The following is a 10,000-nucleotide window of genomic DNA, read 5'->3' as shown; positions in this document are numbered from 1 at the left end:
TGGGGAACATTTTCAACACTTTGGGGCATTTTTAAACACTTTGCTCTTTTCCCCCCTCTCCCAACCAGGGGGCCTGGGGAGCCTCCTCCTGCGGGGATGGGGAACCAGGGGCCTGGGGAACATTTTCAACACTTTGGGGCATTTTTAAACACTTTGCTCTTTTTCCCCCTCTCCCAACCAGGGGGCCTGGGGAGCCTCCTCCTGCGGGGATGGGGAACCAGGGGCCTGGGGAACATTTTCAACACTTTGGGGCATTTTTAAACACTTTGGTCTTTTTCCCCCCTCTCCCAACCAGGGGGCCTGGGGAGCCTCCTCCTGCGGGGATGGGGAACCAGGGGCCTGGGGAACATTTTCAACACTTTGGGGCATTTTTAAACACTTTGCTCTTTTTCCCCCTCTCCCAACCAGGGGGCCTGGGGAGCCTCCTCCTGCGGGGATGGGGAACCAGGGGCCTGGGGAACATTTTCAACACTTTGGGGCATTTTTAAACACTTTGCTCTTTTTCCCCCTCTCCCAACCAGGGGGCCTGGGGAGCCTCCTCCTGCGGGGATGGGGAACCAGGGGCCTGGGGAACATTTTCAACACTTTGGGGCATTTTTAAACACTTTGGTCTTTTTCCCCCTCTCCCAACCAGGGGGCCTGGGGAGCCTCCTCCCGCGGGCATGGAGAACCAGGGGGCCTGGGGAGCCTCCTCCTGCGGTGATGGAGAACCAGGGGCCTGGGGAGCCTCCTCCTGCGGGGATGGGGAACCAGGGGGCCTGGGGAGCCTCCTCCTGCGGGCATGGAGAACCAGGGGGCCTGGGGAGCCTCCTCCTGCGGGGATGGGGAACCAGGGGGCCTGGGGAGCCTCCTCCTGCGGGGATGGAGAACCAGGGGGCCTGGGGAGCCTCCTCCTGCGGTCATGGAGAACCAGGGGGCCTGGGGAGCCTCCTCCTGCGGGCATGGAGAACCAGGGGCCTGGGGAGCCTCCTCCTGCGGGGATGGAGAACCAGGGGGCCTGGGGAGCCTCCTCCTGCGGGCATGGAGAACCAGGGGGCCTGGGGAGCCTCCTCCTGCGGGCATGGAGAACCAGGGGGCCTGGGGAGCCTCCTCCTGCGGGCATGGAGAACCAGGGGGCCTGGGGAGCCTCCTCCTGCGGGGATGGGGAACCAGGGGCCTGGGGAGCCTCCTCCTGCGGGGATGGAGAACCAAGGGGCCTGGGGAGCCTCCTCCTGCGGGCATGGAGAACATGGGGGCCTGGGGAGCCTCCTCCTGCGGGCATGGAGAACCAGGGGCCTGGGGAGCCTCCTCCTGCGGGGATGGAGAACCAGGGGGCCTGGGGAGCCTCCTCCTGCGGGGATGGAGAACCAGGGGGCCTGGGGAGCCTCCTCCTGCGGGGATGGAGAACCAGGGGGCCTGGGGAGCCTCCTACTGCGGGGATGGAGAACCAGGGGCCTGGGGAGCCTCCTCCTGCGGGGATGGAGAACCAGGGGGCCTGGGGAGCCTCCTCCTGCGGGGATGGAGAACCAGGGGGCCTGGGGAGCCTCCTCCTGCGGGGATGGAGAACCAGGGGCCTGGGGAGCCTCCTCCTGCGGGCATGGAGAACCAGGGGGCCTGGGGAGCCTCCTCCTGCGGGGATGGGGAACCAGGGGGCCTGGGGAGCCTCCTCCTGCACCAGGGGGCCTGGGGAGCCTCCTCCTGCGGGGATGGGGAACCAGGGGGCCTGGGGAGCCTCCTCCTGCGGTGATGGGGAACCATGGGGCCTGGGGAGCCTCCTCCTGCGGGGATGGGGAACCAGGGGGCCTGGGGAGCCTCCTCCTGCGGGGATGGGGAACCAGGGGCCTGGGGAGCCTCCTCCTGCGGTGATGGGGAACCATGGGGCCTGGGGAGCCTCCTCCTGCGGGGATGGGGAACCAGGGGGCCTGGGGAGCCTCCTCCTGCGGGGATGGGGAACCAGGGGCCTGGGGAGCCTCCTCCTGCACCAGGGGGCCTGGGGAGCCTCCTCCTGCGGGGATGGGGAACCAGGGGGCCTGGGGAGCCTCCTCCTGCGGGGATGGGGAACCAGGGGCCTGGGGAACATTTTCAACACTTTGGGGCATTTCACAAGCGCTTCCCTCGCTTACGGCCACACCACCCTGAATGAGCCCGATCTCGTCTGATCTCGGAAGCCAAGCAGGGTCGGGCCCAGTTAGTACTTGGATGGGAGACCGCCTGGGAATACTGGGTGCTGTAAGCATTTTTTTTTGCCATTATTTGTGGGTAGAAAAGTGAGAAAAGTGACCTAAAATAGAACCGGGACTAGCAGGCAGTTCCCCCCACCAGGCGGCGGCATTTGGGGCATTATTTGTGGGTCAGAAAGTGAGAAAAGTGACCTAAAATAGAACCGGGACTAGGCGGCAGTTCCCCCCACCAGGCGGCGGCATTTGGGGCATTATTTGTGGGTAAGAAAGTGAGAAAAGTGACCTAAAATAGAACCGGGACTAGGCGGCAGTTCCCCCCACCAGGCGGCGGCATTTGGGGCATTATTTGTGGGTCAGAAAGTGAGAAAAGTGACCTAAAATAGAACCGGGACTAGGCGGCAGTTCCCCCCACCAGGCGGCGGCATTTGGGGCATTATTTGTGGGTCAGAAAGTGAGAAAAGTGACCTAAAATAGAACCGGGACTAGGCGGCAGTTCCCCCCACCAGGCGGCGGCATTTGGGGCATTATTTGTGGGTCAGAAAGTGAGAAAAGTGACCTAAAATAGAACCGGGACTAGGCGGCAGTTCCCCCCACCAGGCGGCGGCATTTGGGGCATTATTTGTGGGTCAGAAAGTGAGAAAAGTGACCTAAAATAGAACCGGGACTAGGCGGCAGTTCCCCCCACCAGGCGGCGGCATTTGGGGCATTATTTGTGGGTCAGAAAGTGAGAAAAGTGACCTAAAATAGAACCGGGACTAGGCGGCAGTTCCCCCCACCAGGCGGCGGCATTTGGGGCATTATTTGTGGGTCAGAAAGTGAGAAAAGTGACCTAAAATAGAACCGGGACTAGGCGGCAGTTCCCCCCACCAGGCGGCGGCATTTGGGGCATTATTTGTGGGTCAGAAAGTGAGAAAAGTGACCTAAAATAGAACCGGGACTAGGCGGCAGTTCCCCCCACCAGGCGGCGGCATTTGGGGCATTATTTGTGGGTAAGAAAGTGAGAAAAGTGACCTAAAATAGAACCGGGACTAGGCGGCAGTTCCCCCCACCAGGCGGCGGCATTTGGGGCATTATTTGTGGGTAAGAAAGTGAGAAAAGTGACCTAAAATAGAACCGGGACTAGGCGGCAGTTCCCCCCACCAGGCGGCGGCATTTGGGGCATTATTTGTGGGTCAGAAAGTGAGAAAAGTGACCTAAAATAGAACCGGGACTAGGCGGCAGTTCCCCCCACCAGGCGGCGGCATTTGGGGCATTATTTGTGGGTCAGAAAGTGAGAAAAGTGACCTAAAATAGAACCGGGACTAGGCGGCAGTTCCCCCCACCAGGCGGCGGCATTTGGGGCATTATTTGTGGGTCAGAAAGTGAGAAAAGTGACCTAAAATAGAACCGGGACTAGGCGGCAGTTCCCCCCACCAGGCGGCGGCATTTGGGGCATTATTTGTGGGTAAGAAAGTGAGAAAAGTGACCTAAAATAGAACCGGGACTAGGCGGCAGTTCCCCCCACCAGGCGGCGGCATTTGGGGCATTATTTGTGGGTCAGAAAGTGAGAAAAGTGACCTAAAATAGAACCGGGACTAGGCGGCAGTTCCCCCACCAGATGGCGGCATTTGGGGACCCGTAGTGTGGGCAGAAAACTCACCAAAGTGACTTAAAATAGAACCGGTGCAGGCGGCATGTTCCCCCACCAGATGGCGGCATTTGGGGACCCGTAGTGTGGGTAGAAAACTCACCAAAGTGACTTAAAATAGAACCGGTGCAGGCGGCATGTTCCCCCACCAGATGGCGGCATTTGGGGACCCGTAGTGTGGGTAGAAAACTCACCAAAGTGACTTAAAATAGAACCGGTGCAGGCGGCATGTTCCCCCACCAGATGGCGGCATTTGGGGAGCCGTAGTGTGGGCAGAAAACTCACCAAAGTGACTTAAAATAGAACCGGTGCAGGCGGCATGTTCCCCCACCAGATGGCGGCATTTGGGGACCCGTAGTGTGGGCAGAAAACTCACCAAAGTGACTTAAAATAGAACCGGTGCAGGCGGCATGTTCCCCCACCAGATGGCGGCATTTGGGGAGCCGTAGTGTGGGCAGAAAACTCACCAAAGTGACTTAAAATAGAACCGGTGCAGGCGGCATGTTCCCCCACCAGATGGCGGCATTTGGGGACCCGTAGTGTGGGCAGAAAACTCACCAAAGTGACTTAAAATAGAACCGGTGCAGGCGGCATGTTCCCCCACCAGATGGCGGCATTTGGGGAGCCGTAGTGTGGGCAGAAAACTCACCAAAGTGACTTAAAATAGAACCGGTGCAGGCGGCATGTTCCCCCACCAGATGGCGGCATTTGGGGACCCGTAGTGTGGGCAGAAAACTCACCAAAGTGACTTAAAATAGAACCGGTGCAGGCGGCATGTTCCCCCACCAGATGGCGGCATTTGGGGACCTGCAGTGTGGGTAGAAAACTCACCAAAGTGTCCTAAAATAGAACCGGGACCAGGGGGCCTCTTCCCCCACCAGGTGGCGGGCTTGGGGGGCTTGGTTTCCGGGTAGAAAACTCACCAAAGTGTCCTAAAATAGAACCGGGACCAGGGGGCATGTTCCCCCACCAGGCGGCGGGCTTGGGGGGCTTGGTTTGCGGGTAGAAAACTCACCAAAGTGTCCTAAAATAGAACCAGGACCAGGGGGCATGTTCCCCCACCAGGCGGCGGGCTTGGGGGGCTTGGTTTGCGGGTAGAAAACTCACCAAAGTGTCCTAAAATAGAACCGGGACCAGGGGGCCTCTTCCCCCACCAGGCGGCGGGCTTGGGGGGCTTGGTTTGCGGGTAGAAAACTCACCAAAGTGACCTAAAATAGAACCGGGCTAGGCGGCATGTTCCCCCACCAGGCGGCGGGCTTGGGGGGCTTGGTTTGCGGGTAGAAAACTCACCAAAGTGTCCTAAAATAGAACCGGGACCAGGGGGCATGTTCCCCCACCAGGCGGCGGGCTTGGGGGGCTTGGTTTGCGGGTAGAAAACTCACCAAAGTGTCCTAAAATAGAACCGGGACCAGGGGGCATCTTCCCCCACCAGGCGGCGGGCTTGGGGGGCTTGGTTTGCGGGTAGAAAACTCACCAAAGTGTCCTAAAATAGAACCGGGACCAGGGGGCATGTTCCCCCACCAGGCGGCGGGCTTGGGGGGCTTGGTTTGCGGGTAGAAAACTCACCAAAGTGTCCTAAAATAGAACCAGGACCAGGGGGCATGTTCCCCCACCAGGCGGCGGGCTTGGGGGGCTTGGTTTGCGGGTAGAAAACTCACCAAAGTATCGGCAAAATAGAACCAGGGAAGGGGGGGATGTCGGTCACAAGGTGCCCGAGTCAGAGAACCAGGAAAACGGACATAAATCCAGAAAACCTCGGTGTCTGACTGCTCCTCAAAAAGTGGTCTTTTTGATGTCACGAGCGCAACCACCTAGAGGTTAATGGGGAGGGATGGTGTGAGCGCAAACGGATTTTTCCTAAGTGTGACTGCTCCTCAAAAAGTGGTCTTTTTGATGTCACGAGCGCAACCACCTAGAGGTTAATGGGGAGGGATGGTGTGAGCGCAAACGGATTTTTCCCAAGTGTGACTGCTCCTCAAAAAGTGGTCTTTTTGATGTCACGAGCGCAACCACCTAGAGGTTAATAGGGAGCGAGTACAACAGGGGAGGGAGTGAATGGGCTCGGACTGTGGCCGAGCCTGGTGCCTCAAAATCGGACAAGGTTGGACTGGAAGCCCGCTGAGAACTCTGGTTCTTTTGCCAGACGAAACGAATTTTTTCCGAGTGTGACTGCTCTGCAAAAAGTGGTCTTTTTGATGTCACGAGCGCAACCACCTAGAGGTTAATGGGGAGGGAGTGGAAAAAACGACAAAGTGTTGAGCTCCGGACCGGGATGGCGGGCGACTCGAGCGGTCATGCCCGACTTTGAGACACTTTGTCGCGGTCATGCGAGCGACCTCCACTGCTCCCCGGAGGTGCCCCGGACCGGGTTGGCGGGTGACTCGAGCGGTCGTGCCCGACTTTGAGACACTTTGTCGCGGTCATGCGGGCGTCCTCCGCCGGTCCCCGGAGGTGCCCCGGACCGGGTTGGCGGGTGACTCGAGCGGTCATGCCCGACTTTGAGACACTTTGTCGCGGTCATGCGGGCGTCCTCCGCCGGTCCCCGGAGGTGCCCCGGACCGGGTTGGCGGGTGACTCGAGCGGTCGTGCCCGACTTTGAGACACTTTGTCGCGGTCATGCGGGCGTCCTCCGCCGGTCCCCGGAGGTGCCCCGGACCGGGTTGGCGGGTGACTCGAGCGGTCGTGCCCGACTTTGAGACACTTTGTCGCGGTCATGCGGGCGTCCTCCGCCGGTCCCCGGAGGTGCCCCGGACCGGGTTGGCGGGTGACTCGAGCGGTCATGCCCGACTTTGAGACACTTTGTCGCGGTCATGCGGGCCTCCTCCGCCGGTCCCTGGAGGTGCCCCGGACCGGGTTGGCGGGTGACTCGAACGGTCATGCCCGACTTTGAGACACTTTGTCGCGGTCATGCGGGCGTCCTCCGCCGGTCCCTGGAGGTGCCCCGGACCGGGTTGGCGGGTGACTCGAGCGGTCGTGCCCGACTTTGAGACACTTTGTCGCGGTCATGCGAGCGACCTCCGCCGGTCCCCGGAGGTTCCCCGGACCGGGTTGGCGGGTGACTCGAACGGTCGTGCCCGACTTTGAGACACTTTGTCGCGGTCATGCGGGCGTCCTCCGCCGGTCCCTGGAGGTGCCCCGGACCGGGTTGGCGGGTGACTCGAGCGGTCGTGCCCGACTTTGAGACACTTTGTCGCGGTCATGCGGGCGTCCTCCGCCGGTCCCTGGAGGTGCCCCGGACCGGGTTGGCGGGTGACTCGAGCGGTCATGCCCGACTTTGAGACACTTTGTCGCGGTCATGCGGGCGTCCTCCGCCGGTCCCTGGAGGTGCCCCGGAAAGGGTTGGCGGGTGACTCGAGCGGTCATGCCCGACTTTGAGACACTTTGTCGCGGTCATGCGGGCGTCCTCCGCCGGTCCCTGGAGGTGCCCCGGACCGGGTTGGCGGGTGACTCGAGCGGTCGTGCCCGACTTTGAGACACTTTGTCGCGGTCATGCGGGCGTCCTCCGCCGGTCCCTGGAGGTGCCCCGGACCGGGTTGGCGGGTGACTCGAGCGGTCATGCCCGACTTTGAGACACTTTGCCGCGGTCATGCGGGCGACCTCCGCCGGTCCCTGGAGGTGCCCCGGACCGGGTTGGCGGGTGACTCGAGCGGTCGTGCCCGACTTTGAGACACTTTGCCGCGGTCATGCGGGCGACCTCCGCCGGTCCCTGGATGGCGGGCTCCAGTGAGGTCGGCGGGGGAAGGCTCGGGCTGAGGCCGACTTCGGTGCCTCAAAGTCGGACAAGGTTGGATTGGAAGTCCGCTGTGTTGAGGACCAGTGGCATTCGGCGGTGGAACGCTCAGAACTTGGCCGACATCGGTGCCTCAACGTCGGACAAGGTTGGAGTGGATGACCGCTGATAACTCTGGTTCTTTTGCCAGACGAAAGAAATTTTTCCCGAGTGTGACTGCTCTGAAAAAAGTGGTCTTTTTGATGTCACGAGCGCAACCACCTAGAGGTTAATAGGGAGGCACCATAACAGGAGAGGGAGTGAAAAGGCTCGGAGGGTGGCCGAGCCTGGTGCCTCAAAATCGGACAAGGTTGGAGTGGATGACCGCTGAAAACTCTGGTTCTTTTGCCAGACGAAAGAAATTTTTCCCGAGTGTGACTGCTCTGAAAAAAGTGGTCTTTTTGATGTCACGAGCGCAACCACCTAGAGGTTAATAGGGAGGCACCATAACAGGAGAGGGAGTGAAAAGGCTCGGACGGTGGCCGAGCCTGGTGCCTCAAAATCGGACAAGGTTGGAGTGGATGACCGCTGAAAACTCTGGTTCTTTTGCCAGACGAAAGAAATTTTTCCCGAGTGTGACTGCTCTGAAAAAAGTGGTCTTTTTGATGTCACGAGCGCAACCACCTAGAGGTTAATAGGGAGGCACCATAACAGGAGAGGGAGTGAAAAGGCTCGGAGGGTGGCCGAGCCTGGTGCCTCAAAATCGGACAAGGTTGGAGTGGATGACCGCTGAAAACTCTGGTTCTTTTGCCAGACGAAATAAATTTTTCCCGAGTGTGACTGCTCTGCAAAAAGTGGTCTTTTTGATGTCACGAGCGCAACCACCTAGAGGTTAATAGGGAGGCACCATAACAGGAGAGGGAGTGAAAAGGCTCGGAGGGTGGCCGAGCCTGGTGCCTCAAAATCGGACAAGGTTGGAGTGGATGACCGCTGAAAACTCTGGTTCTTTTGCCAGACGAAATAAATTTTTTCCGAGTGTGACTGCTCCTCAAAAAGTGGTCTTTTTGATGTCACGAGCGCAACCACCTAGAGGTTAATAGGGAGGCACCATAACAGGAGAGGGAGTGAAAAGGCTCGGAGGGTGGCCGAGCCTGGTGCCTCAAAGTCGGACAAGGTTGGAGTGGATGACCGCTGAAAACTCTGGTTCTTTTGCCAGACGAAAGAAATTTTTTCCGAGTGTGACTGCTCTGCAAAAAGTGGTCTTTTTGATGTCACGAGCGCAACCACCTAGAGGTTAATAGGGAGGCACCATAACAGGAGAGGGAGTGAAAAGGCTCGGAGGGTGGCCGAGCCTGGTGCCTCAAAATCGGACAAGGTTGGAGTGGATGACCGCTGAAAACTCTGGTTCTTTTGCCTGACGAAAGAAATTTTTTCCGAGTGTGACTGCTCTGCAAAAAGTGGTCTTTTTGATGTCACGAGCGCAACCACCTAGAGGTTAATAGGGAGGCACCATAACAGGAGAGGGAGTGAAAAGGCTCGGAGGGTGGCCGAGCCTGGTGCCTCAAAATCGGACAAGGTTGGAGTGGATGACCGCTGAAAACTCTGGTTCTTTTGCCAGACGAAATACATTTTTTCCGAGTGTGACTGCTCTGCAAAAAGTGGTCTTTTTGATGTCACGAGCGCAACCACCTAGAGGTTAATAGGGAGGCACCATAACAGGAGAGGGAGTGAAAAGGCTCGGAGGGTGGCCGAGCCTGGTGCCTCAAAGTCGGACAAGGTTGGAGTGGATGACCGCTGAGAACTCTGGTTCTTTTGCCTGACGAAAGAAATTTTTTCCGAGTGTGACTGCTCTGCAAAAAGTGGTCTTTTTGATGTCACGAGCGCAACCACCTAGAGGTTAATAGGGAGGCACCATAACAGGAGAGGGAGTGAAAAGGCTCGGAGGGTGGCCGAGCCTGGTGCCTCAAAGTCGGACAAGGTTGGAGTGGATGGCCGCGGAGAACTCTGGTTCTTTTGCCTGACGAAAGAAATTTTTTCCGAGTGTGACTGCTCTGCAAAAAGTGGTCTTTTTGATGTCACGAGCGCAACCACCTAGAGGTTAATAGGGAGGCACCATAACAGGAGAGGGAAGGAAAAGGCTCGGAGGGTGGCCGAGCCTGGTGCCTCAAAGTCGGACAAGGTTGGAGTGGATGGCCGCGGAGAACTCTGGTTCTTTTGCCTGACGAAAGAAATTTTTTCCGAGTGTGACTGCTCCTCAAAAAGTGGTCTTTTTGATGTCACGAGCGCAACCACCTAGAGGTTAATAGGGAGGCACCATAACAGGAGAGGGAGTGAAAAGGCTCGGAGGGTGGCCGAGCCTGGTGCCTCAAAGTCGGACAAGGTTGGAGTGGATGGCCGCGGAGAACTCTGGTTCTTTTGCCTGACGAAAGAAATTTTTTCCGAGTGTGACTGCTCCTCAAAAAGTGGTCTTTTTGATGTCACGAGCGCAACCACCTAGAGGTTAAT

The 10,000-nt window shown here is 58.6% G+C and overlaps 1 non-coding gene across 1 annotated transcript; it reads left to right on the top strand.

Annotated features, from left to right (window-relative positions):
• The first annotated feature begins 2,096 nt into the window (after positions 1-2,096).
• LOC148057969 (5S ribosomal RNA) lies at positions 2,097-2,215 on the top strand. The gene has a single exon (XR_015710283.1). It is a non-coding gene; the product is annotated as a 5S ribosomal RNA (ribosomal RNA).
• Positions 2,216-10,000: the final 7,785 nt, after the last annotated feature.

Source organism: Callionymus lyra, unplaced genomic scaffold, assembly GCF_982586985.1.
Source record: "Callionymus lyra unplaced genomic scaffold, fCalLyr1.hap1.1 HAP1_SCAFFOLD_246, whole genome shotgun sequence".
In the NCBI taxonomy this organism is placed as follows: domain Eukaryota; kingdom Metazoa; phylum Chordata; class Actinopteri; order Syngnathiformes; family Callionymidae; genus Callionymus; species Callionymus lyra.
Note: the sequence above shows the minus strand (reverse complement) of the source record. Positions and strands in the feature narration are given on the sequence as shown.